At 41.1% G+C, this 27897-nt stretch overlaps 1 long non-coding RNA gene across 1 annotated transcript in view; it reads right to left on the bottom strand.

Annotated features, from left to right (window-relative positions):
* Positions 1-27897, bottom strand: part of LOC137863112 (uncharacterized) — a 160675-nt gene that overhangs the window by 64572 nt on the left and 68206 nt on the right. Inside the window, exon 10 of the long non-coding RNA XR_011100695.1 lies at positions 5240-5357. This is a non-coding gene — a long non-coding RNA (uncharacterized lncRNA). The remainder of the gene's footprint in view (positions 1-5239; positions 5358-27897) is intronic.

The raw sequence follows: 27897 nt of genomic DNA, 5'->3' as shown, positions 1-27897 counted from the left end.
GGGAAGAAAGTGGGTAAGGGAAGCAAAAAGAGTTTTGAGACAGGAGTGGGGAGCACATCAGCACCTGGCTGGGATCTCAACTTTTATAGCAAAAATCCCATTTGATGTCTTTCAGTTTGAAGTTACAGCCAGCAGCTATCCAGCTCCAGCAGCTCTGCTGATCTGGGGCCTTTTGCAGACTGTAATGTGTTCACTGGAATTGAAGCTTCCCTTTAGAATAATGATGTCTGCAGCCCTTCTGGTTCGCCAAGATATAGCCTTCGCTATGTAAATCAATGCTCTGCTGTCTTGCTGAATCTACAGCCTGAGGTATGAACATCTCCCATTCATCTTAATAGGATGTTAACCTCAAAGCCTCATTGTGACTATCCGAATGCTAGTACTATATTAAACAAGTTGTTTAACATACAAATGCTGGGCTAAAGTCACTCATATTTGTACAGAACTGGATGTGACTTTGATTTTGCATCTGAAGACCTACAGAAAAATAGTCTGAACAAAACAAATACTTGAATTTCTATTCACTGTGGTCATGTCTAAAAATACGTTTTATTTTGGTTTAGAGATGCAGGGAGGGGCTGCTGTTTTTCCCTATTTATCTTCTCCAGGTAGGTAAGCATTTATTCTTTTTGTTTTCAGAGTTTCTTTCCCTCTTCCTAAAGATGGTGTCTTTATAACCTTCAATTCACGTTTCTAGGCCAGCCTATGCTTTCTCTGTTCATGTTCTCTGCTCTGTAAGAAGACCTCAATAAGGACATTGAAGAAAGGGGTCCAGCAGCACTATCAGAACAAATCAAGTGCCATTGGCTCTCACATGCAGATTAACCATGCTGCTGCAAGAGCAGAGAGAGAGCTGGTGCCACAAGGTCTGTGCCATAGCAAGATAAGCTCTTCCTCACTCCAGTGCTCTGAAAAAGGTCAAAAATTCTGGGTTTTCAGAAGCAGCTGGCAGTTACCAACGCTTCCCTTATTCAGCTCTCAACATAAATTACCTGAAAGTTTGGAAACTGCCAATATCCTTCCTGCAAAACTTTTGAAAGCCTCACAATTAGGTAACCAATACTTCTGGTCCCCCAGGTTCACCAGTATCTCTAGGAAATCTCGAGCCTCACCCAGAAGTCACAGTCAAGCCCCCATACTTTGGCCTTGAATAAGGATTTCAGTACAAGGCTTACTACCAAAAGTGAAAGCATATACATCAAAAACTAGATCAAAAGACAAATGAAACTGCCTGCTCAGATAAAGCCCTTTTCAACAAGTTACAAAGGGGAGGGGAGGAGCAGGCGAGAGGATTTGAAGAAATATCCGTTGAAAGATAAAATAAGCAAGACACTGTGATGAAGAAAGTGAACAATGAAACAGAATCCAGTACAGACAGATCAAGTGAAAGAAAATCATGTTGCTATTTACAGTAAAGATCACCCATCTAACATGAATAATTAGAAATTCACACACACAAAGACAAAAGTGACCAATGAATGCTGCTGTAATCAAAAATAATACACCATTGTATATATTTAAATAAATAAATAAAAAAATCTAACACTCTCCAAAAATAGGAATAATGGGGCTCACTAATGGAGTTTTCATGTGCACTAAACAAGTTCCCTTTATTCACATTGTAATTTTTCTGAGCCTGCCAAAAGAAACCCTCATGAGAAGTCATCACAGTGCAGCCCCCCCGCCCCACACATCTGTGCCTCACTGAAGGTTAGTTGCAGAAAGGACAATGATACCCAAAGAAACCTACTCACATTTCAAAGACTTTCATTTTCTCCTTAGCTTGTATTGCTTGGCCTGTATCTGCAAATACAGCACAGCACCTGGTCCTTTCTCTTTACACAAAACAATTGCACACAACACGCCTGCATGCCACTCAGTGCACACACATCTTTGGCTAAAGTAAAAATGTTCATTGACTATGTGGGACAACATGCTACAGTGGAAAATGATGAAGTGCTTTGGAGTAATGAATGGAGGTATTAACATTTCCATAGAATTTGTAAGCTCTAAAATACCTGTTCAGAAAATTTGTTTTGTTGTTGTTGTTGTTTGTTTGTTTTGTTAAGAAAACAAAACAAACACACACAAAACAAAACACACACACACAAAACAGCCTTGATTTCTTGGAAGTTCAGTTCTAATCCATTGTTATTTGCATGCCAGTATCCCAAGCAGACACTGAGTCAGAGATGGTTGCTATTTTGAACTTGTAATTGATTAGAGAATCAGATTTCCATCCAGATGACAAGTGAGAGGGTTCCTACCTATCCAAAGCCCCAGAAAAGTCAAAAGAATTGTGAAAGTGGCAAATCTACAAAAAAAAAAAAAAAAAAAAAGAAAAGAAAAAAGAACATGAACAGGGAGCAACTATATTGTCATACCACTAGAAAATTACTAGTTAGTATGTTATTTACTATTTCCAATTCCAATTATACATTGACGGTACCCTGACCATAATAAAGTACTGTCAAGGGTATTTGTGACTGCTAATACTGCACCATTCAGTCTCTTAATAGGGAAATTATTCTGGTAAGGCCATAACCTACTGAGCTGGATTGCTTCTGGTCTCTCTAGACTGTAAGCCTACCAGAAATAGTGTGACCTGGAAACCTGTCTCTGAGCAACCGCCAACCCCTTCTGTTGTCTTACAAAGGACAATAAGTATTGTTACACTGCACTAGATTTATCCTCGTTATGTCTCTTAGGTGCCCTTTTATGCCACATGGAAAAACATTCATCAAGAAAAAGAATGCAAAATGAAGACGAGTCCAATACCTGGCCGTGCCTAGCCTTTTTTGTTTGTTTTAAATAAGCAGTCAGGTGTTCTGCAGATTCAGATGTGGGGCAAAGAGGGATGTTAGTGCTCAGCATCTCTTAAAAGCTAAGTTAAGTACCTAGTTCAAGTCCTACAGGTTTAACTTTTTTATTACAAAAACTAAAATTGTGAATAAAGCTCTTCTTCAAAAGGCAGTACTGATCTTAAACATAACCTATTTTCTATCTCTCAAAGCAGTTCATAGTAATTTCATCATTAATGCAAAACAGAGGTAAACATAAAGGAGGAACTGAAGTACAAAACCCCCCAAATATTATATTTATATATTATTTGTCTCTCATTACATATGCAGTACATCCCAGACATTTTCTCTCATTATTATTATTCACAAGCAGCCAGAATAACAAACAGTCACCAAATTCACACCTTAAGATAAAAGATAAAAAATAAAAAATAAAAGAGAGGAGAGAGGCAGAAAGGATGTATCAGTGAATTCAGTGAATTACAAAAACAGCAATCTGATCTTGAATCAATTCTTTCACCTGGGGGGGAAAGGAGCCCTTAGTTTCCAAAGCTGTTCACAGCATGCTAGCAATTGTCAGCAACCTTCCTCCACAATAAGCTTTTATAAACACTTTCTTCACCTCTGAAAATCTGTGAGTCATCTATGGTGAAGAAATGATAAGGATAGAAGAAGATAAGCAGTATATGAAGAAGGGCATGGCAGTGTTATAAGCTCTCCTTATAAAAGGGTTTTACAAAACCGAGTAAAATATAACTGAAGTTGCATATACACTTCAAGAAATTCTGTAAAATCTAAATAGTAACATATGAAGATAATCAGACTTGTGATTTGCTTCCTGAAGTCAACAACAGTTTTACCACTGATATCAGTAGGAGCAGGACTGGGGCCAGTAAATTACTATCGATGCTCCTGAGAGAATCATTCCCAGCAATTGCCCATAGTGGATGGGATAAGAAGCTCTAAAAAAAAATAAGACCTTACTCTTCCAAGCAACCTGCCCTGAAAAATCAAATATAGTATTTCACTGGGACAGGAAAAAAGCTCTAAGTCATTAAAATACCTACAATACCTACTTCTAAATAACAATCATATTTCCTTTACATTCTTTGTGCTTAAAAAAAATAATTATATTTTAACAGAAATACATTATGGTCCTGAATTCAACTGTTAATTATTTTTCACCATCATACTGAAACATTTCCCCAGGTTGTTCTGAATTTACGCATACAATGTGGGTTTAAATTAGCATATGATCAGTCACCAAAGATGTCAAGTGCATTATCAAGATTAGTCAAGTATGAAATAGTATGGAGAGAAAACTATTTCAAAGAAGATGTAAACTGACCTAGTTTTACAGCCTGTTGTTCTGAATTTTGAGGATTTCACTAACAATTATATTTGTTTCATCTTGTCAGAATGACTTGCAGCTTATGAAATGCATTGATCTACTGGTGAGAATTAACTGTAGAACCCAGTGACTTCTGTCAAAGTAATATACTTACTTAAAACCTTTCTGTTGTATATCTTTATTGGTGTGTGTAAAATTAAAATTCAGAACTTAACAAAAGTAGATTTCCCTAGGAATCTCAAAGCATGAGCTGAAACTTTTCTTTCTTCTGGAACAATTATTTCTCATTTTGTATTCCACACTAAACCCAAGGTCAGTTAACAAAATATATTCTGTGAAAAAAGCATAATTATTGGTGTAATTTGCAGTGCAAATGAAAGAAAATCATTACTGCCTAATTAACAGTACATATGTCAAGAATCCAGTAAGAAAAAATAAATAAAATAATAATAATTTTAAAATCTAGAAGCTTTTTATCTTCTGCTCTGAACAGAAACCACAAGCAATGTATGTTGCTTAATTTCTTTCATAAATAATTCACACCAAATTGTGGACATTTTCCATAGCAGACATTTAAATTTCAAGAAGGCTTGGTGCACTAAATAAAAGGAGCTTTATTAATCATTCTCTATTCCTTGAAGCTAATTTTTAACTATGGTTTCTTGCTGAAGAAAACACATTTTTTACTTTAAAGGTTTTCATGAGAACTTTTAATAACATCTCCTTTAGAATGCATAAGATCCTTTTAGGTATTTTTCTTTAAAATATGCATACTTTTAAAAAGAGTATTACCAAAAATTCTTTAAAATGCAATGTCAGAGTGTTCCAATGGAAGAGCTGACCCCAGGGGGTTCACTTCTCATGTCATCACTACACCAGGATTCCCAGTTATATCAGTAGGAGCTTAGGAACAAGCATCTGGTTCAGTTCAGGATAGTCAAAAGATGACACTGGTTTTCTATTGGTATTGAGGAAGTTGAATGGAAAACTGAACAGCTGAATTTGCAGATGTAGAACCAGTCACCCAAGCTCCACCTGTCTGTTGTGCTGCAGAGTGGCTTATTCTCAGTGCTTTGGCTCTACTTACCTGCCCTGTGGTGCCTCACTGAGAGCTCCTGGTCACCATAGCACCGCACTCAGCTGTCACCAGACCATACATTCACTGCAGAGGCAGCTTTCAAAGTTAAGGCAACCCAAATCACTGGCTGTTTCAAGACAAAAACAACAACAAATCACAGCTGTAGAACAGTGACACAAAGGACAAGTACAGGCTCCTGTAAAGCCTCAGCAAAAGAAGTACGTTCTGCCAATAACTTTGTACCAAAGCGAGTGTATCCAGGGTAAAATACACAAGTCTTAACCAATTCACAAGACCTGTCCCAAAACAGAAAAACTTCAACAACAACAACAACAACAACAACAAAATCACTGTTTTCAATTATGAAAAATTCTGTAGCTAACAGCTGTGACAACTTTTGAAAAATAACATTTTCATTCATTGTTTTGCTTTAGGTATAAGAGAAGTTGCTTATATGTAGAGATACAATTTTAATGAAGATTTCTGAACACCTTAACCAACAGCATGAAGTTCCAGACTAAGCTGATGTAGTAAAATACATAACATGGAGAAAGATACCACTAAGTTACAATGGAAGTGTATCAGCAAAGAGGTGATATCAAAGATAATTCCTCTCAGTATATGAGTTAGCTAAGGCTTGCTTTGCTATCTCATAGTATCTCACCGATACTAAGCACCATGAGGATCTGGAACAGTATTATCAATTTCCCCATGTAGGTCAATGTTTGGGGATTTTGTCTATTTTTAGGTTCCTGACACAACACAGTCAAAAGCTTTATTATTGAGAGAGACTGTGAAGAAACCAAGGACAACAGAAAGCGCAATAGTTCTGAAACAAAATGAAGGGCATTTAAGAACCCCCACCCCACCTTACCATACCAGACGTAACGTGCCACAAAGCAGGGGTAGAGAGTGAGTAGAGGGACAGTTTTTTTTTACAAACTGGCCCAAAGAGACAATATTCCCTGCATGAAATCATAGGGTGGCTCTGGATCATTAAAGCCTTGTCTAGAGATATTGAACTCTTCAGAGGACAGGCACAGAATTAGGAATAATTAACTGCATTAACATTCACTACACTGCCAAGCATTGTTCTCCTGGTAAAATGAACTTTGTTTTTTTTTTTTTTTTTTTTGCCTTGATTAGCAGCCACAATCAAGGAAAATAAGTCTGAAATTTGCAGACAATTTTCATGCTTGAGGAGAGAGCACTATCTTATTCTGCAGCACAAGTGCCGTATTATCCTTCACTTCTACAGAAGATGTCAGGACGAGACACACTGTATGTGACAGTTTAAATGTGTGCCCTAGGGCTTAAAGCAGCACAGTGCCAAAGTCTAGTGATACTTGCAATCACAGACAGGCTGACCTCAACTCCAAGATTCAGAAAATAGGCTGCATTTCCTAAATTCTGAGCTGGACAAGGCCTCTTTATGAAAGATCCTGGGAAGAAACGAATTTTATTTATTTATTTATTTTAATTGCATAGTCTGTCAATAAGTTTTCAAAGGCTTGAGAGTAAACTGAAAATTTTCTTTCCTAAATCAGTTGCTTTTCTTTGACTAAAAAATATGTTTTTTAGAAATTTTTGAATAATTTCTACTCAAAATACTTATAATATGTGAGAATAGACTGGTGACTTGCTCAGACACCATGGAGCAGAGCAAGCACAGGAAGGGATGGCAACTGCTAACCTTTCATTCAGCCTTCTCTGAGGGGCTTTAGGGAAAGGGGATGGATAGAAACAAGCAGGTGAGGCCACCTAAATGATTTAGAGGTGACCTTTACTGATGTTTATGGCAAACACTCTGTGACTTCAGTGGCAGCCAGGTTGCAGTCACAAGGTCTGAGTGCAGAGGGCTGAAGCCCCTGGAACAGCACCCGCCACAGCAGGTGGTGTTCAGCACTGCTGCAGTGCAGCCCCACTGCTCAGGTTGGGTGTTTGCCAGGTCTGCAGACAGCTCCTCTACCAACATAGCTATTAGGGTTAGGTAGGCTGTCTGAAGCAGCAACATAAGGATGTTTCCCAAGAGAAACAGTGCTATGTTGATAGAAAAATGGCCTTAAATGCCATCACAGCCTATTCTGTTCACCTGAGCTGTTTAACAGTGGGATCACCAAGGAAGACACACAGTGGTATTAAGGTGGTACAAACCCCTTAGTGCACTTACAGCTACATAGTTCAGCAGCATGCTCCAGCTATTTTCACTCAAGAGCCAGGTGGTGTCTTTTCCAAGCAAAGCCTTCCTAGCTCAGCCAGCCAGCCATGTCTCGCAGTCAGATGGTTGTAACCAAACACTGCTTGTTTTGCTCTGTGTTTTGAATGGAGTGTGGATTAACTCCTTCCTGTGTTTTCCTTGCATCTGTGCCTGGACCTCAAAGAGGGGGTTCTGTACCCACCCACTTTATTTTTGTAAAAGGCATCACATCACTTCCAACTTGTGAGTGAATGTGCCAGTACCTGAATCCCATGGCCATTCCCATTGTGATTACCTTGATGGGGGAATAGTGTCTGCCCTCAGCAAGCAGGCCAATGACACAAAGCCGGGAGGAGTGACTGACACACCAGAAGGCTGTGCTGCCATTCAGCGAGACCTGGACAGGCTGCAGAGATGGGCAGGAAGAAAGCCCACCAAAAATGAGGTTTAATATGAGCAAGTGTAGAGTCCTGCACCTGGGAAGGAACAACCACATGTATCAGTACAGGCTGGGGGATGATCTGCTGGAGAGGAGCTCTGGAGGTCCTGGTGGGTGACAGGCTGACCATGAGCCAGCAGTGTGCGCTGGTGGCCAAGAGGGCCAATGGGATCCTGGCGTGCATTAAAAGGAGTGTGGCCAGCAGGTCAAGGGAGGTGACCCTCCCCCTCTACTCTGCCCTGGTCAGGCCTCACCTGGAGTACTGTGTCCAGTTCTGGGCTTCCCAGTACAAGAAAGACAGGGATCTCCTGGAAAGAGTCCAGCGGAGGCCCACAAAGATGATACAGGGGCTGGAGCATTTTCCCTATGAAGAAAGGCTGAGAGACCTGGGTCTGTTCAACATGGAGAAGAGAAGACTGAGAGGGGATCTCATCAATGTGTATAAATACCTGAGGTGTGGAGACAGAGGGATTTGACCAACTTCTGTTCAGTGGTTTGCGGGGACAGGACAAGGGGTAATGACCACAGGACAGAGCACAGGAAGTTCTGCACCAACATGAGAAAGAACTTCTTCATGGTGAGGGTGGTGGGGCACTGGGACAGGCTGCCCAGGAAGGTTGTGGAGTCTCCTTCTCTGGAGATATTTAAGGCCCATCTGGACGCCTACCTGGGCAGCCTGCTGTAAGGAACCTGCTTTGGCAGGGGGGTTAGATGATCTTTCGAGGTCCCTTCCAACCCCTTAAATTCTGTGATTCTGTGGGCTCTCACTTTGCTGGCTTTAGATTGAGTATTTGTGAGCACTTCTTAAGGAATAAGATCTGGGATAGCAGAAGAAAATTTAAGAAAATTTCTCTTCATAAATCTGCTACTGTTTGCTCCTCATCTATGAAGGATGTACAACACAGGGAAGAGCTCTTTGCCTTGAAAACAACAGCTCTGATTACAAAACTTACAAACACGTGCAAGTCTCTGCGCGTGGTTCAACACAAAAAATAAAAAAATAAGAAAAGTAAAAAAAAAATCCATAGAACTACCCTTAGACCAGGTATTAGAGGGGTTTGGAAATCCGAGCTCAGCAGCTGGAGCTTTCTGATTGTGTTCTGCTTCTGTGAATCCCCAGGGCTGTTTCAAACATGTGCCTGTCCAAGCACTGCAGGCACTGGTGTGCAACTGCGTTCTGCAGGTTCCTCCCATACAAACTTCTGCCCCGGACTGCACTTGTCCTTGGCTGCACAGCTATGTGAAATGTGTATTATCAGGGGCTCAGTCCGACACTGCAGCAATGCAACAATGCCAAAGCACTCAGCACCTTCCAGAAGAGAGGCATCACTATTCCATTTTACTATTCCATTATTTTAAGACACTGCTGCCGACAGGCTTGGCTACTTCCACAAGCATGTTTGTCAGTTACTCTGAGACAAACAGGCTGCCTGCTCTGCATTCCTTCTGTTCTCGCCAGCCTCTGTCTATCATCTGTTTTCCATTTCATTCCTTTACGTCCCATTCTTTAAAAGTAGCTGTAGGGTTGAAAAGTATCCACTGGCTTCTTGGTCTCTGCTGCTGGAAGCAGAGTGTTTCTCTTACTTGTTCCAGGGAGCTGGCCAGAAGCAGGCAGCTAGGGAGAGCATCAAGCCAAGAGGTGGGGTTTTAAGGGGTCTGTGAGTTGGTGCTGTTGTTTGTTTGTTTGTTTTTTCCTTATAATCTTTCCCTCCTGCCTTAAGATTTTCCAAGCATACCCCAAGCCACTGGGCCTGGCCATGACATGTGCTCCTGGTTAGGCTGCAGTGGTCATGATTGAAGGCTGCTGCAAATCCCTGCACTGGGAATGACTCCGTCCTTCCTGCACTCACCATTACCCTGAATTCGGTTAAGAAATTGAATTGATTTTAATTAAAATAGTGCAAACTCCTGCATGATGTTCTTAATTTAGTCTAAGAATAGCTTATTTATATTTACTTTATACTTGTGCCTAGTTGATTAAACTAAAATAAGCTATTTTCATGCTAAAATCACTGCATAGGTTTAACCAACCCAGAGCCAGTTTGTCCTTCCAAATGTGTGCAATAACAAAGAGCATACAAAAGCATGCAGTGAATATTCACTTGGACTGTGAAATACAACATTAATCTGTCACCCCCTGACCCTGTGCTGTATTGCCAATATGTCAAACATCTTCACTTGCTTAGCCCAAGCACATTCCATGCACTGTGCTCTTTGTCAATAACCGTTCAAATATTTCTCTGCCAGTAAAGACACAGCATTTTCTTGCCCCCTCCAGCATCAGCAGAGTTTCTTAGCTCTTCATGAAAATTCAAATGAAAAATATCGACAAGTTTTCATTGTTTCTGAGCACACACAAAAAGCAAATCCATCTGCTTTTTCCTATCTGTGCAATGTGATGCAGTGCCTGTATATTTTTTAATTCCACCTTCACGTTCAAGTCAGACTTGAAAAACTGAGAATGTGTTTTTATGAGGGCTTAAAGTGAGCAATTTCAGACCATCCTAAGGAGAGCTTAACTGAATTTTTGCAGTCCTACATATGAGCTGTGCTATGAAGACTTCAGGATCCTTTAGGACAGAAGGTGCTCTGCAAATGGGCAATATTTATCTACCAAAATGCACAAATGAACACAAAACTGATAGGACAGGTCTGTTACCTGCAGGACAGGGCCCTGTCCACTTCTGAGGCACAACTTCTTGCAGGTGCTCCTTGCTACATCCTATTGCCGCCTACCAGAGCACAAAGCTAAACCAAACCAGGGAGAAGAGGTTTGTTTTCAGCTTCTCTCCACTAGAAAGTATTTTTTTTTTTTAATGTTAGTGACTGAAAGAAAGAAACAGGCATCACTCAATACCTTTGCGGGCTGGAGAAGCACTGCAGCAATGCCCTGGTAGGACCAGGCCCGGACCCTTGCATGCAAGGTGCCTCAGCAATCTGCAGGCTGCAGTAGCACATACCCATGGGCAGTTGAATTACCACCTACAAGTATGAGAAATTAAAATGGCAAATAAAGGAAGGGGACTAAAAGAATAGCATCAGTAAAGTATTTGGGGAGAAGGATTTTTCTGGGTCATTTGGTATTTTTGTTGTTGGGGAGGGCAGAGGACACATGTGATACACTAGAGATGTGCAGTGAAACTTACCACGGTCTCTTCCAAATGCAGTCCTGTTATTTCTGGAACATTCTTCCAGAGACATTTGGTTTTATTCCTGTTCTAGACCCACTCCCATGAGAGATGTCTGCAAAAAAGTTGTGCTGACTGCACAGTGACATAGCAAGGGTGGGGGCATTTGCACTATTAGACTTTGCTCTGGGATGGAGGCTCTAGTGAATAACTTGCTCTCCTATCACTATATATAATAATTTCTAAACTAATCATGCAAGGTATTCTGTTCCACAAAGGATTTGCAAATGTAGAGACATTAATATCCTCAGACCTTTAGCACTCCCCTTGTAAAGGGACTGCTCTTGAACTTTCTCAATACTTGCTACTGCTGCTCTTACAGTCTGTTCATGGTATTACTAATTACACAGAGAGAATAAACTAGTGAGAGAAAAGGCACAAATTTTGTTTCCCCGACCCCCTTGAATTTTTATTTAAGTTCCCCTAATTCCAGTATCCTATTTCTCTCAGGAAGTTTCTTTTCATCTTTTTGTAGTTTCACCAAGTAGAAAACATATCGCAACAGCTCCAGTGGCTCTGCCTCACATACTGCCCTGGAGTTTGCAGCCCCAGAATAACTTCTGACTAGCCATGATTTATCTGGCTGGTCAGAGGTTACTGTACATAGAAATGCAATTTCTTCCTTGCACCCGCTCTATCCTTCTTTGGCAACTCCAGGTGTCATCAACAATCTGCTGTGTGCCATTTTATGGCCTTTCCTCCAGTATTTTATTCGACTGATATTCCTTTTGCTGAGACATGCTGCCTAGAAAAGGCTAGAGTCCTTTTCTCACCATATATTTAATTAGTGTAACTGCTGATTTATTTACTAAAGAGTTGAAGATTCATCTGCAATAGTTCTGCCCTTGCAATACTGTCAGCGTATGCCTCAGCTTGACATTTGAAGAAAATGTCTCTTTATTCCTGGCTGCACTCAGGTCTGGGGTGATGCTCCTGTCTGGAAATTAGTGTTCAAAAATTACCTGCTTTCTCCATTGTTTCTCAATTTCATGTTAGATTAAATGCCTCAAAGCTTTTTCATTAGGATTTTGAGTTCAGTGCTTTGATGACCCACTTGAGCCTGGCAACTGAGAATCTCAAAGTCTCCTTAATTCTGCCAAAATAAATGAATTTGTCCATCTCCTGATGTTTTAAATAGAAGGCAGGAAATCTGTGACTAAAAAAGCCTTTACTTCCTTTGCAAATTTGTTGCTATGCTGCTTCATCTCTTGTGTTTTGACTGAGGCACCACAATACCTTACAGCACTGTGCTCAGACTGCACTGTTACCTTCTTCTGGCTGCTTGTTAGTTAAACCTGGTTGGGGGAAGTCTGCAACATATCTGAGTCTAGTTAGACTGAGAGAAAACATAATTTTCTTTCTTTTTAATTACTTGTTTAGGACATTGGCAGTGACAAGGACAAATTATCATCCTTTAGTTCATCTTATTAGGCAACGGCTGTGCTGCTCTTTCTACTATGAACTTTTGCAAATATTTCTATCAGCAGCCTGCATTTTTAAAGATTAACTGAAATAGAGAAAACTAAGAGGACATAAGACATAGAGTAGTTTTCATTAAATAATTTTAATTAGGAAAGTCTTGAGGATTTTCAGATTATTTAGGAGAAAGTTTCACCCACTAACACTGCTACTCTATTAGCTATGGTCTAGACCTGTGCTCCTAGAGGGAAGTTTTAGTTATCTTCAGTGTGAGGACGATGGGGCTCAGTATAGCCAAGAATGCAGCAGTGACCTATGATCAAAGGGCAGTTCAGAGTTAGGAAAGTCATTTCCTCCAAAGGAAGAAGATAAAGCTTCCATCCATTTTTCTTATTAGGAGCACTAAAGTACTCCAAAGCCTGATTTATGGCATTCAAGATTTACGGCACTCAAAAATTCTGTATGCTCAGGTGCCTTTTTTGAGTCCCTTTTTCCCCTATTTGATATAAAACCAATGGTTGATTACCATCTGTAGCACATTTGTATGCCAACATTCATCAGATTAGGCCACTAGATACACCCAGCTCATTTCCAAAATGTTTTCGGCTTGGGTTGCCTAGTACTTTCACCAAAGCAGATGCACAATTATATCTTTAGAAGGCTAATTTATAAGTACAAGGGACTGAAAACATTGGTCTAACAACAAGTCAAAAACAATATTCCCTGTCAGTTAGAACTAGTTGAGTAAGAATGAAGGCAGCAAAAAGATGTCAGCCAGGCAATGATTGCATTAAAAAACATCATCCTGTTACAGGGACACATGATGGGAGAAACAGAAACAGGCTCTGAGCATTGCTAACCCACTGAAGAAACAACAACAGACAATTCTAGCACTGAACATTATTTTTAAAAGATTTAAAGTCAAACAATTACTTTGCAGACATGCTTTAATCTGACATATAATTTACAAAATACTTTCCAAGGCAACACACAGTATTTTCTCTAAATCTCTCTAGGAAAAACAAAACAAAACAAAACAAAACAAAACAAAACAAACAAACAATAAATAAATAAATAAAAACCCACAGATCCACCTACATAGTATTGGGCGCAATTTGGCATTAGGTCAAGAGATCAAGCAGGAACATGAACATACGAAATCTTATAAAAATGGTTAATTTCATAGGGCCCAGCATTTATATTAACTTTTACCTAGAGTAACATCAATAAACCTATTCAGCAACTCCTACAGCAACAAATCTACTCAGACAGCTTTCTCTATCAAAAATTCCAAAGAATGCAATGAATTGATGTCCAGTGCTCCCACTGAGTGCTCACACTTCTATCCTTGTTATGGAGGTGTTGAGGGGGATAGAGTCTCTTGTAGAGGATTTGCAGCAGACCCATACTAAACTCATTACTATCTTTCTTACTAACTCCCATGGAAACACTTGTCTAGCGTTTGCCCTGCTTCTTCCTCTCTGTTGTTTTTGGTCATTAGCTCAAACATATGCAGTTCAGACTGCCTGAGGAAAAGGGTGCAGATTCAAACAACACACCATCCAAACCCTTTGCTATGTTCAAAGATAATCACAGAATCACAGAATTTCTAGGTTGGAAGAGACCTCAAGATCATCGGGTCCAATCTCTGACCTAACACTAACAGTCCTCCACTAAACCATATCCCTAAGCTCTACATCTAAACGTCTTTTAAAGACCTCCAGGGATGGTGACTCAACCACTTCCCTGGGCAGCCTGTTCCAATGTCTAACAACCCTTTTGGTAAATAAGTTCTTCCAAACATCCAACCGAAAACTACCCTGGTGCAACTTTAGCCCATTCCCCCTTGTCCTGTCACCAGGCACGTGGGAGAACAGACCAACCCCCACCTCGCTACAGCCTCCTTTAAGGTATCTGTAGAGAGCAATAAGTTCGCCCCTGAGCCTCCTTTTCTCCAGGCTGAACAATCCCAGCTCCCTCAGCTGCTCCTCATAGGACTTGTTCTCCAGACCCCTCACCAGCTTCGTCACCCTTCTCTGGACTCGCTCAAGCACCTCGATGTCCTTCTTGTAGTGAGGGGCCCAAAACTGAACACGGTACTTGAGGTGCGGCCTCACCAGAGCTGAGTACAGGGGGACGATCACCTCCCTACCCCTGCTGGCCACACTGCTTCTGATACAAGCCAGGATGCCGTTGGCCTTCTTGGCCACCTGAGCACACTGCTGGCTCACATTCAGCCGACTGTCCACCATCACTCCCAGGTTCTTCTCCACCAGGCAGCTCTCCAACCATTCCTCTCCCAGCCTGTAGCTCTGCTTGGGGTTATTGCGCCCCAGGTGCAGGACCCGGCACTTGGCCTTGTTGAACTTCATGCAGTTGACCTCAGCCCATCGGTGCAGCCTATCCAGATCCTCCTGCAGAGCCTTCCTACCCTCAAGCAGATTGACACACACACCTAGCTTGGTGTTATCTGCAAACTTACTGAGGGTGCACTCAATGCAGATCATTGATGAAGATATTAAAGAGGACTGGCCCCAGCACCGAGCCCTGGGGAATGCCACTAGTGACCAGCCTCCAACTGGATTTGACTCCATTCACCACGACTCTTTGGGCCCAGCTATCCAGCCAGTTTCTAACCCAACTTCAGATTAACATTAAGCACATGATACATTGGCTCACATTACATTACTTCAACTGTAGCATGTTACATTATGTCAGCCAAGGTCAAAATTCAATGTGACATGATATGATCTAACATGATGCAGGATTATTGCCTCCTGTGTGAGGAATCTCAGGCTAAGAAACAGAAATAGAGCAAGCAGATGCACATAACAGATTACTTTAAAATACTCCTGGGAAAAAAAGAATATTAAATGCATTGCAAATTTTGCCAGTATTCTCCTTACTGGACTCAGCTGGGCCTCCAAGCTACCATGATATGTTTTATTTTTTCTTTTTTTTAAGCAAGACCCAAGGGCTACTGAGTCAGTCAGACTGGTACTAGGACCTCACCACAGGAGGAATTTCAACTAATTCATTGGACTTCACAAGCTGTGATCACTCTACTAATACTTTCTGCTCTCCTAGACTTCGGTGACATCTGTTTCATGAATAATGTGAGTGACACTACTGAAAGAACTGGAGGAGCCTGATCACACTGAATGGTGGGGTTTTTGGCCTGCAGCGTAACAAGCCATAGGAAAGAAACATTTAGCTGCTGTACCAGACTCAAAATGTATCAGAGGAGTATAAAACTAAAAGGACCAGTAAGTCTTCAGGGGGTTTAACTCGTTTTCACACACTGTATAGCTTACAAGTTGCAAGCTCTGTTCGCTCCTCAGCTACTCCCACAGAACTGCATCTGTGCTTTGAGGACAGAGCGAGACCAAAGTTAAACTCAGCCATACGAGTCAAGGTGGCTGATTGTACTCACGCAATTCTGTTGTGTGGCTATAACCTTAATTTACTCTTTGAGCCTACTATAAGCATAGCCTGTATGTGAAGTATAAGGAAGATACTCAAGCAGCTTTACTTACACAAAACCCAGCCAGATTCCCAAAGGAAAAAAAAAAAAAAAAAAAGGAAATTCTTGTATTAAACATTTAGTTTTAAACTAGAAGTAATAAACTCTCATAAACTACAATAGAGTTATCAGCAGGCATTGAGATTATTTAATATCTGGCAAAACAAAAATGAAGAACCCGTCCTGTCCCTGATATAGCATAAGGGTGTATTATTTTTAGAACAAAGGCTAAGCTAATCACAGCTGACTTCACGTTTCTCTATTTTCTGTTCGCCTTTGTAAACGCGAAGGTAATGTTTTGCTTTTTAGCATTCTGTGACAACAGAAAACACAAGCATTATTTTATTAACCTTTAAATGCAATTTGGTTGTTCTCTTTCCATTTCAGCTCTGAAGCTTTGATGTCTGAGTGACATTGGATATACCTTAAGGGCTCAAAAAAAAGTTCAATAAGCTTCATAGCCTCAGCATAAAATACAGAACAGGGAGAGAAATAAATAAATAAGTACACGCACACATATTTTCCTCTTTTATGACTTTGAAAAGCTACAGCTGTCATTTGGTTCCTCACTTTTTCCTCAGGCTAAAGATCATCTGATGAGATAGGAATAAGCATGGTACAGTCCTTAGATTGGATGCAGAGAAGCCAATATTTTTACCTAGTCAGCTAGCATGGCTTAATAAATAAATAAATAAATAAATAAATAAATAAATAAATAAATAAATAAATTCAAGTCATCTCCTTAGCACTTAGCTATATCCTTAGATATACCCATAGAACTGTTCCCCGAACTCAGGAAATGCTGACATTAGCAGTTACTGCACCAGCCACCTTCTACCTCTGTGTACTCTCCAGAACCCAACAATAACTGGAATCTTAAACCCTGATCTTCCAAAACCGTGACAATTTTCCAAAATCCAAAACCAAAGAAAACATTAATTTAGACCAGAAAAATCAATCCTTGGAGTAAAACATAAGGGGCTTCATTCTCCTAAGACACTTTCAGCACCACAGTCCAAAACTTTAATCCTAAATCTAACCCTATAAAAGCCCTAAGACAACCTACCACTAGAGAAAACAGAACATAGAAGAGGCTGATGTGAACCAAAGTTTATACCTAACTCTGCAAGTAGTAAGCTGTATTCCTGACCCCTTCAATAAATAGTTCCTAAAAAAACCCCCGAAGTTTCAATTCAGAAGTACTCTTTAAACCTTTTTACTCTCTCACCCTGAGTCCCATCTTAAACCCAACCTTCACTGTAGCAACACATGCAGAGAAACAAAAAGTTATCAGTGTATAAGTAATACCTTGGGGATCGGCCTGTAAAGTAAAAAGGAAGAGGGCATTGCCTTGTATCAGCATCAGATCTCTTTCAACTTTGTGTGTTTGCAGGATTCAGCACTACACTGGGTTCTGTGAAATGGCTGCTAGACCAAAGCTATCTTTGTGCACAACACACAGAAAAGACACACACGAAGGCAAGTGTCACTGCAGAAGTGCCAGTTCCCCATCTCTTTATCTTTAAATCAAAGGTGCATCACCTAGTTCAAAATATGAAATCATTCAAATATGTTTAAACCTTAGTTTAGAAATAAGAGGGTGAGCTTGTGTTGGGTTACCTGAATGCACTGATTCCTTTTCTTAGTCAGTGACTTTCTTGCATTGACTTGAAAAATGTTTGTTCACTTAGATCCTGCCCTTATCAAAACAGAGCAAAGTTACACATTGCTTGTACAACTGTCATTTGTCAGTGAGCAAAGGCAGAAAGCAAAGCAACAGGGTGATGTAGTGACTATAACTAATGCTGCTAAACATCACAACTTTTTTAGAAAGTCTGGCTTCTCTCTTCAGTAAACAAGAGACACTAACTGAGCTTGGTGACAATGAAGAAAAATCTGCTTCTTTGCAGACGTGGGTGTATTTCACTGTCAGAATTATGGGAGACCCAATAACATTGTGTTGTGTTCTGATTTAAACTAAAGGCAATTCTCTTCAGAGTGCTGGTAAATTCCCAGGCACGCTATGCTTATGCAAAAGCTAATGTAAAGTACAGTTCAATTTCTTCCAAGGAATTATAGAAAAAAAAATGGACATTTACATTTCAATTCCAATATAATATTCATTGCAAGTCTTTATTCTCTTGAAAATAAACCTGGCAAAAATACACAATTTATTTATTTTTTTTTTCAAGGCTTCCACCGGGTCTAAGCTGGCTATGATTTTGAAAGAACACACTGAACCTCTAGAATCACTTTGTAAAAATCTGGACTACAAAACACTGTTCAGGAAAACCACAGAGCTACAACAAGAAGTCAGATGAAAATGGAAAAAAAAAAAAAAAAAAAAAAAAAAAAAAAAAAAAAACAGTATAGAAAAGCTGCAACAAAAGACAAAAATGGCCAAAAGCACCAGCCATCCTAGAGGAAGAAAAAAACCCTGTGGTCATCCTGCCTGCTTTGTTAATTGGGTAGGGCAGTGTCAGTGCAGAAATGAATAGGAACATCACTGTTAAGTGCTTGCCTGAACAATTTAGCATACTTCAAATATTCAAAATTCATTTCACTTTGAATTTTAACCTACAGAAGGTTTCAAGAAGGGATGAATAATCATGGCACACTTTGCCTGCACATATGATTTTTTGGCTCACACACCACATACCCTAAATCTCTGTATTTTCTCATCTGTCAACCTTTATTATAAAAATTCCCACTCAAGCTGAACACCTGTCTTCTGAGACCTCATCTGTTCATGGCATTGACTCCTCAGTTGAAGCCAGGCTTCTGCTGAAGATGTCATCATCATCTGTGCACCAAACTGCAATGTCAGATGCAAAGGATTATAACTTTATGTAGGAGACTTGAAAATGGCATAGATATGCTTTTAAGGATAGAAAATTTCCTTCCACGTAAATACACCAAGTAAACAAACAGCAAACACAGACAGATGCAGATCATTTAAGCTAGTACACATAGAATTTCAAAATAGACTTGTTTTTCAAAACTACCATGGAAAATGATTGTTTGGTTGGTTGGTTGGTTGGTTGTTTTTTTTTTGTTTGTTTGTTTTTGTTTTTTTTAATAAAATGCCTGGGAAAGATACATTACTGAGGGCAAAATTTAAAATCAGACTTTTAGGTTACATGGAAAGAAAATACAAGAGAAAATAAAAAGTAAAACAGAAGATTATGTGTGGATCAGATGAAGCTACTCTTGATGTCAATTTGGATGAGGTTATTGGAAAACAAATAATGATATTTTAATCTTGTGGGAGCTGGGGTCCTGTGCTGTCTTTTCAGCCACTAATTGTGCTAAGAAATTTTGATATTAGTTTGACTGATATTTGATATAATGATCTTCAAAGCAAGAAAAAATCTGTCTTAACTAATACTGCTTAAGTAAAGGCAGCATTGTCAAAGGATAAGCTGCAATGCAGTGACAACCTCTGGGTTATTTCACCTAATGAAGACTATCCCATGGCAGCAACTAGCCTGTAAGGGGTTGCGCATTCTGTTATGTCAAGAGCACCATCTTGCTGGCCTTGAAGTGGAAAAACTGAAGCAACACCATGAACAAGCCTTAGATTAGCAAAGGGAGGGAGAAATGGGGGATTCTGAGAATTGGATTAGCTTTTACTGGAATCTTTTTGTATCACCAGGATAGACATATTAGCAGAAAAACAGAAATTGGGTAAACTCTGCCAAAATGCATCCTGCCATAGTAGCAATCTGCACAGTAAACTTGACAGTCGTGCTTCATCATACATTTTCCAATTCCAGTATCATTAAACAGTAATTGTTCTGCTCTACTTCCTGTTCTGAAAAATGATGCATTTTGCTCTGCCTTCCTAACAGCCTCTTAAGTCATTTAAGTTTTAATCCTCTCACAACAAACGGCTATGAGATGGAACCTTACTGAATTCTCTCAATTCATCTCAGGACTTTGAAGATGCCACCATTTTTATTAGTTCACAATTATTGTAGCTGCCACTTCCAAATGCTTCAGAATGCCTCCTTAAAAAGGGGGAAGTACTAAAATGAAAATTTTCAAAAGGATTCAAAGCTCCTATTGTGGTTGCTGGATACAGCCAGCTACCACATTTAAGTGGCTAACAAAAAGCAGAGAGCTCTTTTAAGACCATGACCATGAATGACTTGTTCCCATCGATGTCTGTGCCAGAACTGAGAACAGACCATGCATCCACAATAGTGAAAGGACCACCTTTAAACTCATCTCACAGCTCATACAAGCTAGGGAACAGTAATAACAGGTTGTAACATCCCAGCATATTTTCTCTGCAGGATATATGTAAAGCTACAGAACATAGTTTTTACCATCCAGGTCCAAAAATATCAAGTGAGGGCATGCAAATTCAGGAAAGAGCAATGTTGTAGTTTATAGAAAACAAAACATGCAATATATTCAGAGGCAGGAAAGAGAGAGGTAGGAGGTAGTGAGAAAATGACACAATAGAAGTAAGAACGAGCAAGCAAAACATAGTTCTAAGATAGGGAAGCAAGATAAATAGTCAATATCCATTTGAATAAGCAATCTTCCCCAGCTACCTCAGTGTTCAACTACTCCCTATATACTCCAGTTGCGTTTGGTATGTTCTGGTGCTGTAAAGCACGCTCCCTGATTTATGGTACATATGCTTTCCTTCTGAAATATGCTGTTTACATGAAGGACTGCACTTCTTTGCTACACTCAGTGAAAAATGGCTCTTGGTAAATCTGATGTGGCAAAAATGAAAGAATTGGGCACAGCAACTAGAGGAAAAGCGGTGGCATTACACAGTCAGTACCCCTCTTGCTGCTCTACCCACGTTTCAGAAACATAACCAGAACACAAAGCAATATACCAGCTTTTTTGCTGTCATCACATTCAGGATATTGATAACCACCTTTCAGCAACACTAGCTCCACAAATATGCTGTTTTGTAGCTGTTTTTCTCCCAGCAATGCTGGGCAATTGGCACAGGTCACAACAGCTCATTGGTGAGGGAGTGACCGTCGATCCACCCAGAGCAAGCTTAGCAACACATTCACTGCTGATCTTGCCAGCAGTTAGAGCCCTCACCAGTCCAACAAAGTCAAGCTGGACTTGCTGCCAAGAGGCCTGTTTCACCCACTGCAGCAGTGACATCTAATTCTGGGACTAACCACATGCAGCAGACATGCACCGCCTGCTGCTCACTCCCACCCTCTCAGCTCCTGACTGGTGACGAGGAAGAGGCATAAAAAGCCTGTGTGGTGAAGGCCTCTCTGCAAAAAGGACCTTTCCTCAGGGACTGTGGATCCCTGGAGGTGACCCGGCACCCTTCAGTCAGTGTTTCTTTCCCACAGCTCCCCAGGGTGGTATTTAGCTGATTGCAAGCAGGTATTTTTGGCAATGGTTATCAAGTCCAGCTTTTCTCAGAAGCAAGCAGGACTGCCCGAACCAAACTGTTAGCAGCCAAATGCCTCTTGAGTTTGCCAATCTGCACATTCAGCAATTGTAGACATGTTTCTCCAGCATCTATGTGCATTAGGTGTCCTTGCCCAGGTTTTGGCAGCAGAGGGGTGGCCTCCTTGAGAAGAGGCCAGGGCTGCCCCATGCTGGGCATGGCTGCTTCCAGCCAGTTTTGGCAGGCTCCATAGTTGCCCAACAGGGCACAGCTGGGCCCATCAGAGGCCTCTGTGGAAACCTGTGTGAGGAAGGGCAGCACAGCCATGAGGGGTAAGGAGAAAGTGTGGGCAGCAGCCCACTCAGGCAGGAGGAGGTGCTCCAAGGGTTGGAGGAGAGGTTCCTCTGCAGAACCCACAGTGGAGCAGGTTTATCCTGAGGGACTGCAGCCCATGGAGAGGACCCACACTGGAGCAGGAGTGAAGCGTGAAGAGGATGGAGCAGAGGAGAAAACTGCTATAGACTGGTTGAAAACCCTCACTACCCACTCCTGAACCAGTTGGAGGGGGAGCAGGAGTGAAGGAGAAAAGTTGAACCTGGGGAAAAAGGGTGCGGGGAGATGTTTTAGTCTTTGTTTCTCACCATCCAACTCTATCTTAACTGATGGTTTTTATTTTTACAAACAGAGGTTGTTCTGGCAACGATGGTTGTTGGTAAGTGATGTCCCTGCCTTTATCTTGGCCCACAAGCTTTTCCATCTTACTTTCTTCCCTTAAGATCTCTGTTTTCCTAAACACTTATCATAGTCATGAATAAGAGCATTTCTGATTGCTAATACCATATTTTTTCACCAGTATCTCTAGTTGTTTCAGATATAATCCCAGCCCTGGTTTTATGAAGGAAGACTGCCCCAGCAAGCAATTTTATTCTCTGAACATCCACCACCTGGACAAAGCTCATTCACTTTGCAATTATAAGTCAAATTTAACTGTGAGGTAGAAAACACCTTCAAAAGGATTAACACAATTGTGAAAAACATATCTTTATTCAGAAAACAGGCTGTCTGGATAAGAGTTCTCAGATGAAGGACTTCCCTAACTTTGGGCTAGCCACAGCAGGGTGCGTCCTCAAGAGGCAGAGAGAGGCTGACCAGCTTCTGGCCAGCCTGGAAGATATGGGATGCTGGGACAGCCAGCAGGGCTCTGGGAAAGCAGTGGCTGAGCACTGCAGGTTATGGGGGATGTCCCCAGTGAACATGAAAGGGGCAGTGATTTGCTAGGCCAACTGAGAGGATTTGTACAGGAAGAATATTTTGGAAAAGCCCTGAAAGAGAGGGGGAAAGACCACCAGGATGCAATAAGGTGTGAGGGAAGCTGCGAGAGGCCTCCAAGTCCTGCAGGCAGGAGTATGGTTATGGGAAGGAGTCTATCTCCTGTCACCTTCCAAAGCCTTTTCCCTCCTGCAACCCACCTGTGAGTCCCCTCTCTCCTGCCACCTTCTTGGGTCACTGGGCATGAGAGGAGGCAACGAGGCACCTGTTTGTACAGGGCAGAAGAGGAAAGGAAGGGCAGCAGAACAGCTGTAAAGGGAAGGGTTTTCTCTCCCTGGCGTATGCTGATAGGGAAGGTGATAGCAACTGCTTTAGAGAAGCACTGCTCTTGGTACAGTAAAACTGCTCCCCACCTTGCAACTTCTTTCATCCCTTGCAGTCAGAAGGGAGAAGTGCTGCACAAACCAAAAAAGCCGATCTCCCTCTCCTCAGCCCCAGGCAGACCCAGCAGGCAGCTGCAGGCTGATGAAGTAGGCAGTGGCTTGTTCTTCCCAAGCCCAGAGCTGGCTCTGCTGTTTTCCTCTTGGAAAGAAGTGAAAATGCCGAAGTGTCAGCAATTAAAATGATGCAATACCTGACACAGTCAGAAATAACCAAGCAATTGGGTGTACTGCAGATACGCCTATGCTGATAATACTTGAACTTTTATGTCTCTCACTGAGATATTTACCACAACACCTATTTTGTTCTCTGATCTTAAATCTGTAGGTTCAGTTAGTCTTATCACTGACCGTGGGAATCCTGTGTGGACAGAGGGGATTTGCCAAATACAGGAATAATGTAACTTGTGTTTGAAGATATATTGTTGTTGTTGTTGTGTTGTGGTTTTGTTTTCATTTTTTCATTAATCTTGGTAGTTATACAATAATATTACAAACTGAGCCACCCCAAACAGCATGGTAAGGTGAACTAGAAGAACAGAGACCCAAAGTGGATAATCTCAAGCTATTTTAAGAACTTGTCTCCACCACAAAGAATATTAGCACAACATCTAAACTATTCAGGGCTCTGAGAAAAGGGAAAAAGTTCAGTGGAGTGCTCACCACAAGCCAAGCTGATGATATAGTGCAATGTGAGTCACTGATGGAGACAAGAGGTCGAACAGGTATGGCACCCAACAGAACAGGAGGGTCAGGTGCTCTTGCAGACAGAGCCGCGCTGTGTGATGTGGGGTGGGCAGCTCTTCCCTGCAATAGCAGGTGTGTCTCATTGTACAGGGTGGATCCAAGGAGAGAAACATGACTCAATCTCTGCCCGCCTCCTTCACAGTTAGTTCAGATCCTAAAAGCAACAGTCATGTTAGCATGACACTCCTGCCTGGGCATGGCTAATCAGTCTTCCTGAGTATTTTGCAACACAGCTGTTCACTGTTCCACAAAAACCAGTCATACAGATATATCTTCTTGTCCCCTTATTCTGCCTTGCTGGTTTAGGTCTGAAGTACCTTTAGACAGGGACCACTGGACTGTTCAAGCATGCCAGATCCCAGACTCAGGTCCACTGCCAGCTGGATGAGCCAAATGATAACAGGCAGTCAGGACCCCAACAGCACTAGGAGTAAAAGAGGCTGAATGAGTGTTTCTCAGCCTGAGTACAGTTAAAGTTACATAACCCCAAAGTTACTAAAAGGTTGAAAATGATGCAATTGTAAAAAGTGTAAAAACCTTCAGATCTGCACATGAATGGACAATTGTGCACAAGAGAAGCTGATGGCTGAGTAGGTGTCGATGTGCTATATAACAAGCACTTGATTTCTGCTAGAGTAGCCCACATAAAAATAGATACAAGTTCCCCCAGGTCATATTTACTTGTGTTCCCACTTCAAATAAAACACCCACAACAGCTATTTTGGGGAACGATTTATCTGTATGTATTTGGTGTCCTACTACTGCTCCACGCTTAGAAATCTTAGCAATACTTCCCAGTCAAAACAGTTACAGGTCTTACCCAGAATTTTTTTTTTCTCATGAAGATAAGGCTTACTCATGCTCAGTACTCACATGGATTTGAATGACATTTATATGAGTTAAGGTTTGCAAGAAAGGATCTTAAATGTGGTGATGGAGCAGTCAGTATTTTCATACCTAATTAAATTAATTTGGAAAGGTAAATTTATGAATAGGATTAGACTATTATTAATAGAGCAGATTGGCAATGGAAGCATATCCTTTTAATTATCAAGGAGCTTTTGGATAGGATTTAGTCACAGTAGAAATTATGTACTTTGATATATTGCATGCTGTCAGGGTGATTTTTGCTTTTTCTTTTCCTAGGTCAACCAACTACATACCATGCCTCTAGCAAAAAGTAGCCATTGAACTGATCGCTCCTTAAATTTCATTTCCCAGTCACACTTAATAACTGTCTATCCCCAAATCCCCGCAAGGGACAGGAGAGTATCACAGTGATACAGAGCTCACATCAATTTCTATGACACTGACTTGGGTACTGCTGGCATTAGAAATGCTCCACTTTCAGATGGTCTGCCTACAAGACCAGAAAACAGTTTAGGGAATATAAGACTAAGGGAAATCTAGGGAACTAGGACTCTTTGCTTTTTATTCAGGCACTTTCTGTGTGTGTGTTTTTTGTTTTGTTTTGTTTTGTTTTTTAAGTCTGACTTCAAACACAAGTATCTGATATTGTTAAGAAGAAACTGAGAAAGAGGCTTTACTGCTAGATGCACTCAAAACTTACACTACAGGTGCTTCCTTCAATTCTACAAAACAGATTTTGATTAATCCAGTCACACACACACAGCTTAGATTCAGCTCTTTCCAAAATGAAGTAAATATAACACCACACAGCTTGCAGGCAGTCTTCAATGCATCTTATCAAGCCTGGAAAAGTGAGTGATCCTTTTCATAGTCCTGAGAAGTGGACAATGCACAGTGGAATTTGGTAAGGAGAAAATTGTGGCTTTGAACTGGACTTTCTCTCTATTGGTTTCTAAGAAATCATGTTTTAATTATTTAAAAATATCTATCAATTGAAGTAGAAAATACTGAATATCTTGTCTAATGCCATAATAGTGATTTTGCTACAGAAACAGTGAGTCAAGTGTGTCCAGCAAGCCCTGGACCGTCTTCAAACAAGTTTGTTGGCTCCTGAATATTATGATGTTAATACAGCTGTATTAGCTTGTTCACATTAATAAACACATGTGTGGGGAGGTTTAAGTCTCTGCCTGGCAAAGTAGTTCTGCCTCTTTGATTTCCGATGGGACATTATTTTAGGCTCAGTTCTGAAGAGATCAAAGTTTGTGAGAACCTCAATGTAGGCATTCAGTGCCTGCTGATGGGCTGTGCTTTCAGCTTCTGTTGCAGAGAAAAGACATCTTGCAAAGAATTGACACTGTATTTCATCGATGTCATTTGTAATCCTTTTTAACAGATTAAAATTATGGGCTGCCTGGTTTTCAAACACAGCATCATCCAATTTGCATGGCCCATGTGCTCTTCCGCAATGAATGATGGGCGCAGTAAGTGATATTTACCAGTCCGTCATGCCACTGCACTGCAGCTAGCATGCACTGAACCTTCAGCAAGGCAGTGTGGAATTATTTCTCAGAAGCAATCAACATTCATTTGACTCTTTTCCTATTTCACCTCTGCATCTCTGACTGCAGCGATTTCACATCAGGAAAAATTGGCAAACCCTTGAGCACTCTCAGCAAACATCAAAATGTGAACTGCTAAAAGTCTATAGGGAGACTGCCAAAGGCACCAAATTGCAGCCAGGAATTTAACTTTCACTGATGATACATTACCTAGAAGTCAGCAAGCATGGGATAACATCACTGGTATTTTTATCTTTAAAAATCTCTCCCTGTGGCCAGTTACATGTGTCTAAACTTTTGCATTGTAAAACCAAGTGCCATTCTAAAGCATACGGCCATATAAACACTTGCACAGGTCACATGGATTCACATCTATCAAATGACTATTTTTGTCCTCCAGGAGTCCTAAGGGCTTTCAACCGCCGAAATTAACCCTCGGCCTTCAGTGTGCTCCAGTATTACAGTGCTCCACAGCATCTAAGACAACACCACTATCTATGTTCCTTAAAATAGAAACAACTTAGAATGCAATACTGAGGTTTTAAAAAGACCACTTCAGAATCCACAACAAAGCCATTCCACCTGACAACGTGAGTGCCATACATAAGAAAGAAACCACCACAGTTCTGCTGATGTTGACATCTGGCTGAAGGATCTGTGGATCCTGTATCACACTGAAAGTGACATGTAGGTAGATAAATGTATGTCTTTAAGTTTTACTTGTTTGTACATACAGAGGTAATTTATGCATAGTACTCCCACATAAAGACTTCCCTTTGGAGCCAAAACATTACGAATATAACTACTATTTCAATGTCAGCAGAGCCAGTTACTTCCCTACAATATTGAACATATTGAATCTAGTCTGAGGCATCACCCGTGCCCGTGCCTGTGCCATGAGTAGCGGGCACAGCCCCAGGCACCTGCAGCACAGCCCTGATGCAGCCTGAGGTCTGGCAGCCACAGTGCAGTTGCTTCTCTGTCTTCAGGCAATTCCCCAAGCAGGGGACAGGCAGCGTGCTCCCCTGTGCAATACAGCTAGTGACATTTCCCTCAGAAAGGATCTTTTTAAGCAATCTCTTCTAAATAATCACTGCTTCATTTACATAATTTCAGAACACAGTTGAGCCTGAAAGCACCATTTCTGTGGCTCCAAGACTCCTTGCTCAGCACTGGCTGCAAGTGCTACTGGGCATCCCCCGCCACATCAGCCCCAGTGAACTGACAAGGAGCCTGAAGGCCTGGGAGCCATAAGACAGCAAGAAGCTACAGAACTTGAGAATCTCAGAACCTGTACTTCCACTTGTGTGGCACACTGCACAGAAGCCCTCAAAGCACCCATGGCATATGCCAGGTTTTCAGGGATCTCTGGAGGCATCCAGCATGTCAAGACTATCCTAGAACCACAGACCTCACAGCTGACTGGGAGCCGTGAAATCAGGCATGAAGCCTGTCAGAACCCATCGCATGAAAGTCACTAAAACTGATGTTTTTGCAAAATAATTTGGTATCAATGAATCTGCCTTTTCTGATGGAAAAAATATTTTGTCAGAAAGCTCCCAGTTAGCTCCAGTCTGTAGCTCCCTCAGGCACATTAATTACCAGCAGAGCTTTCTTATAAAAATATTTA

Source organism: Anas acuta, chromosome 12 (genome assembly GCF_963932015.1).
Source record: "Anas acuta chromosome 12, bAnaAcu1.1, whole genome shotgun sequence".
NCBI lineage: Eukaryota > Metazoa > Chordata > Aves > Anseriformes > Anatidae > Anas > Anas acuta.
The sequence above is the reverse complement of the archived record's forward strand: the minus strand, read 5'-3'. Positions and strand labels throughout refer to the sequence as shown.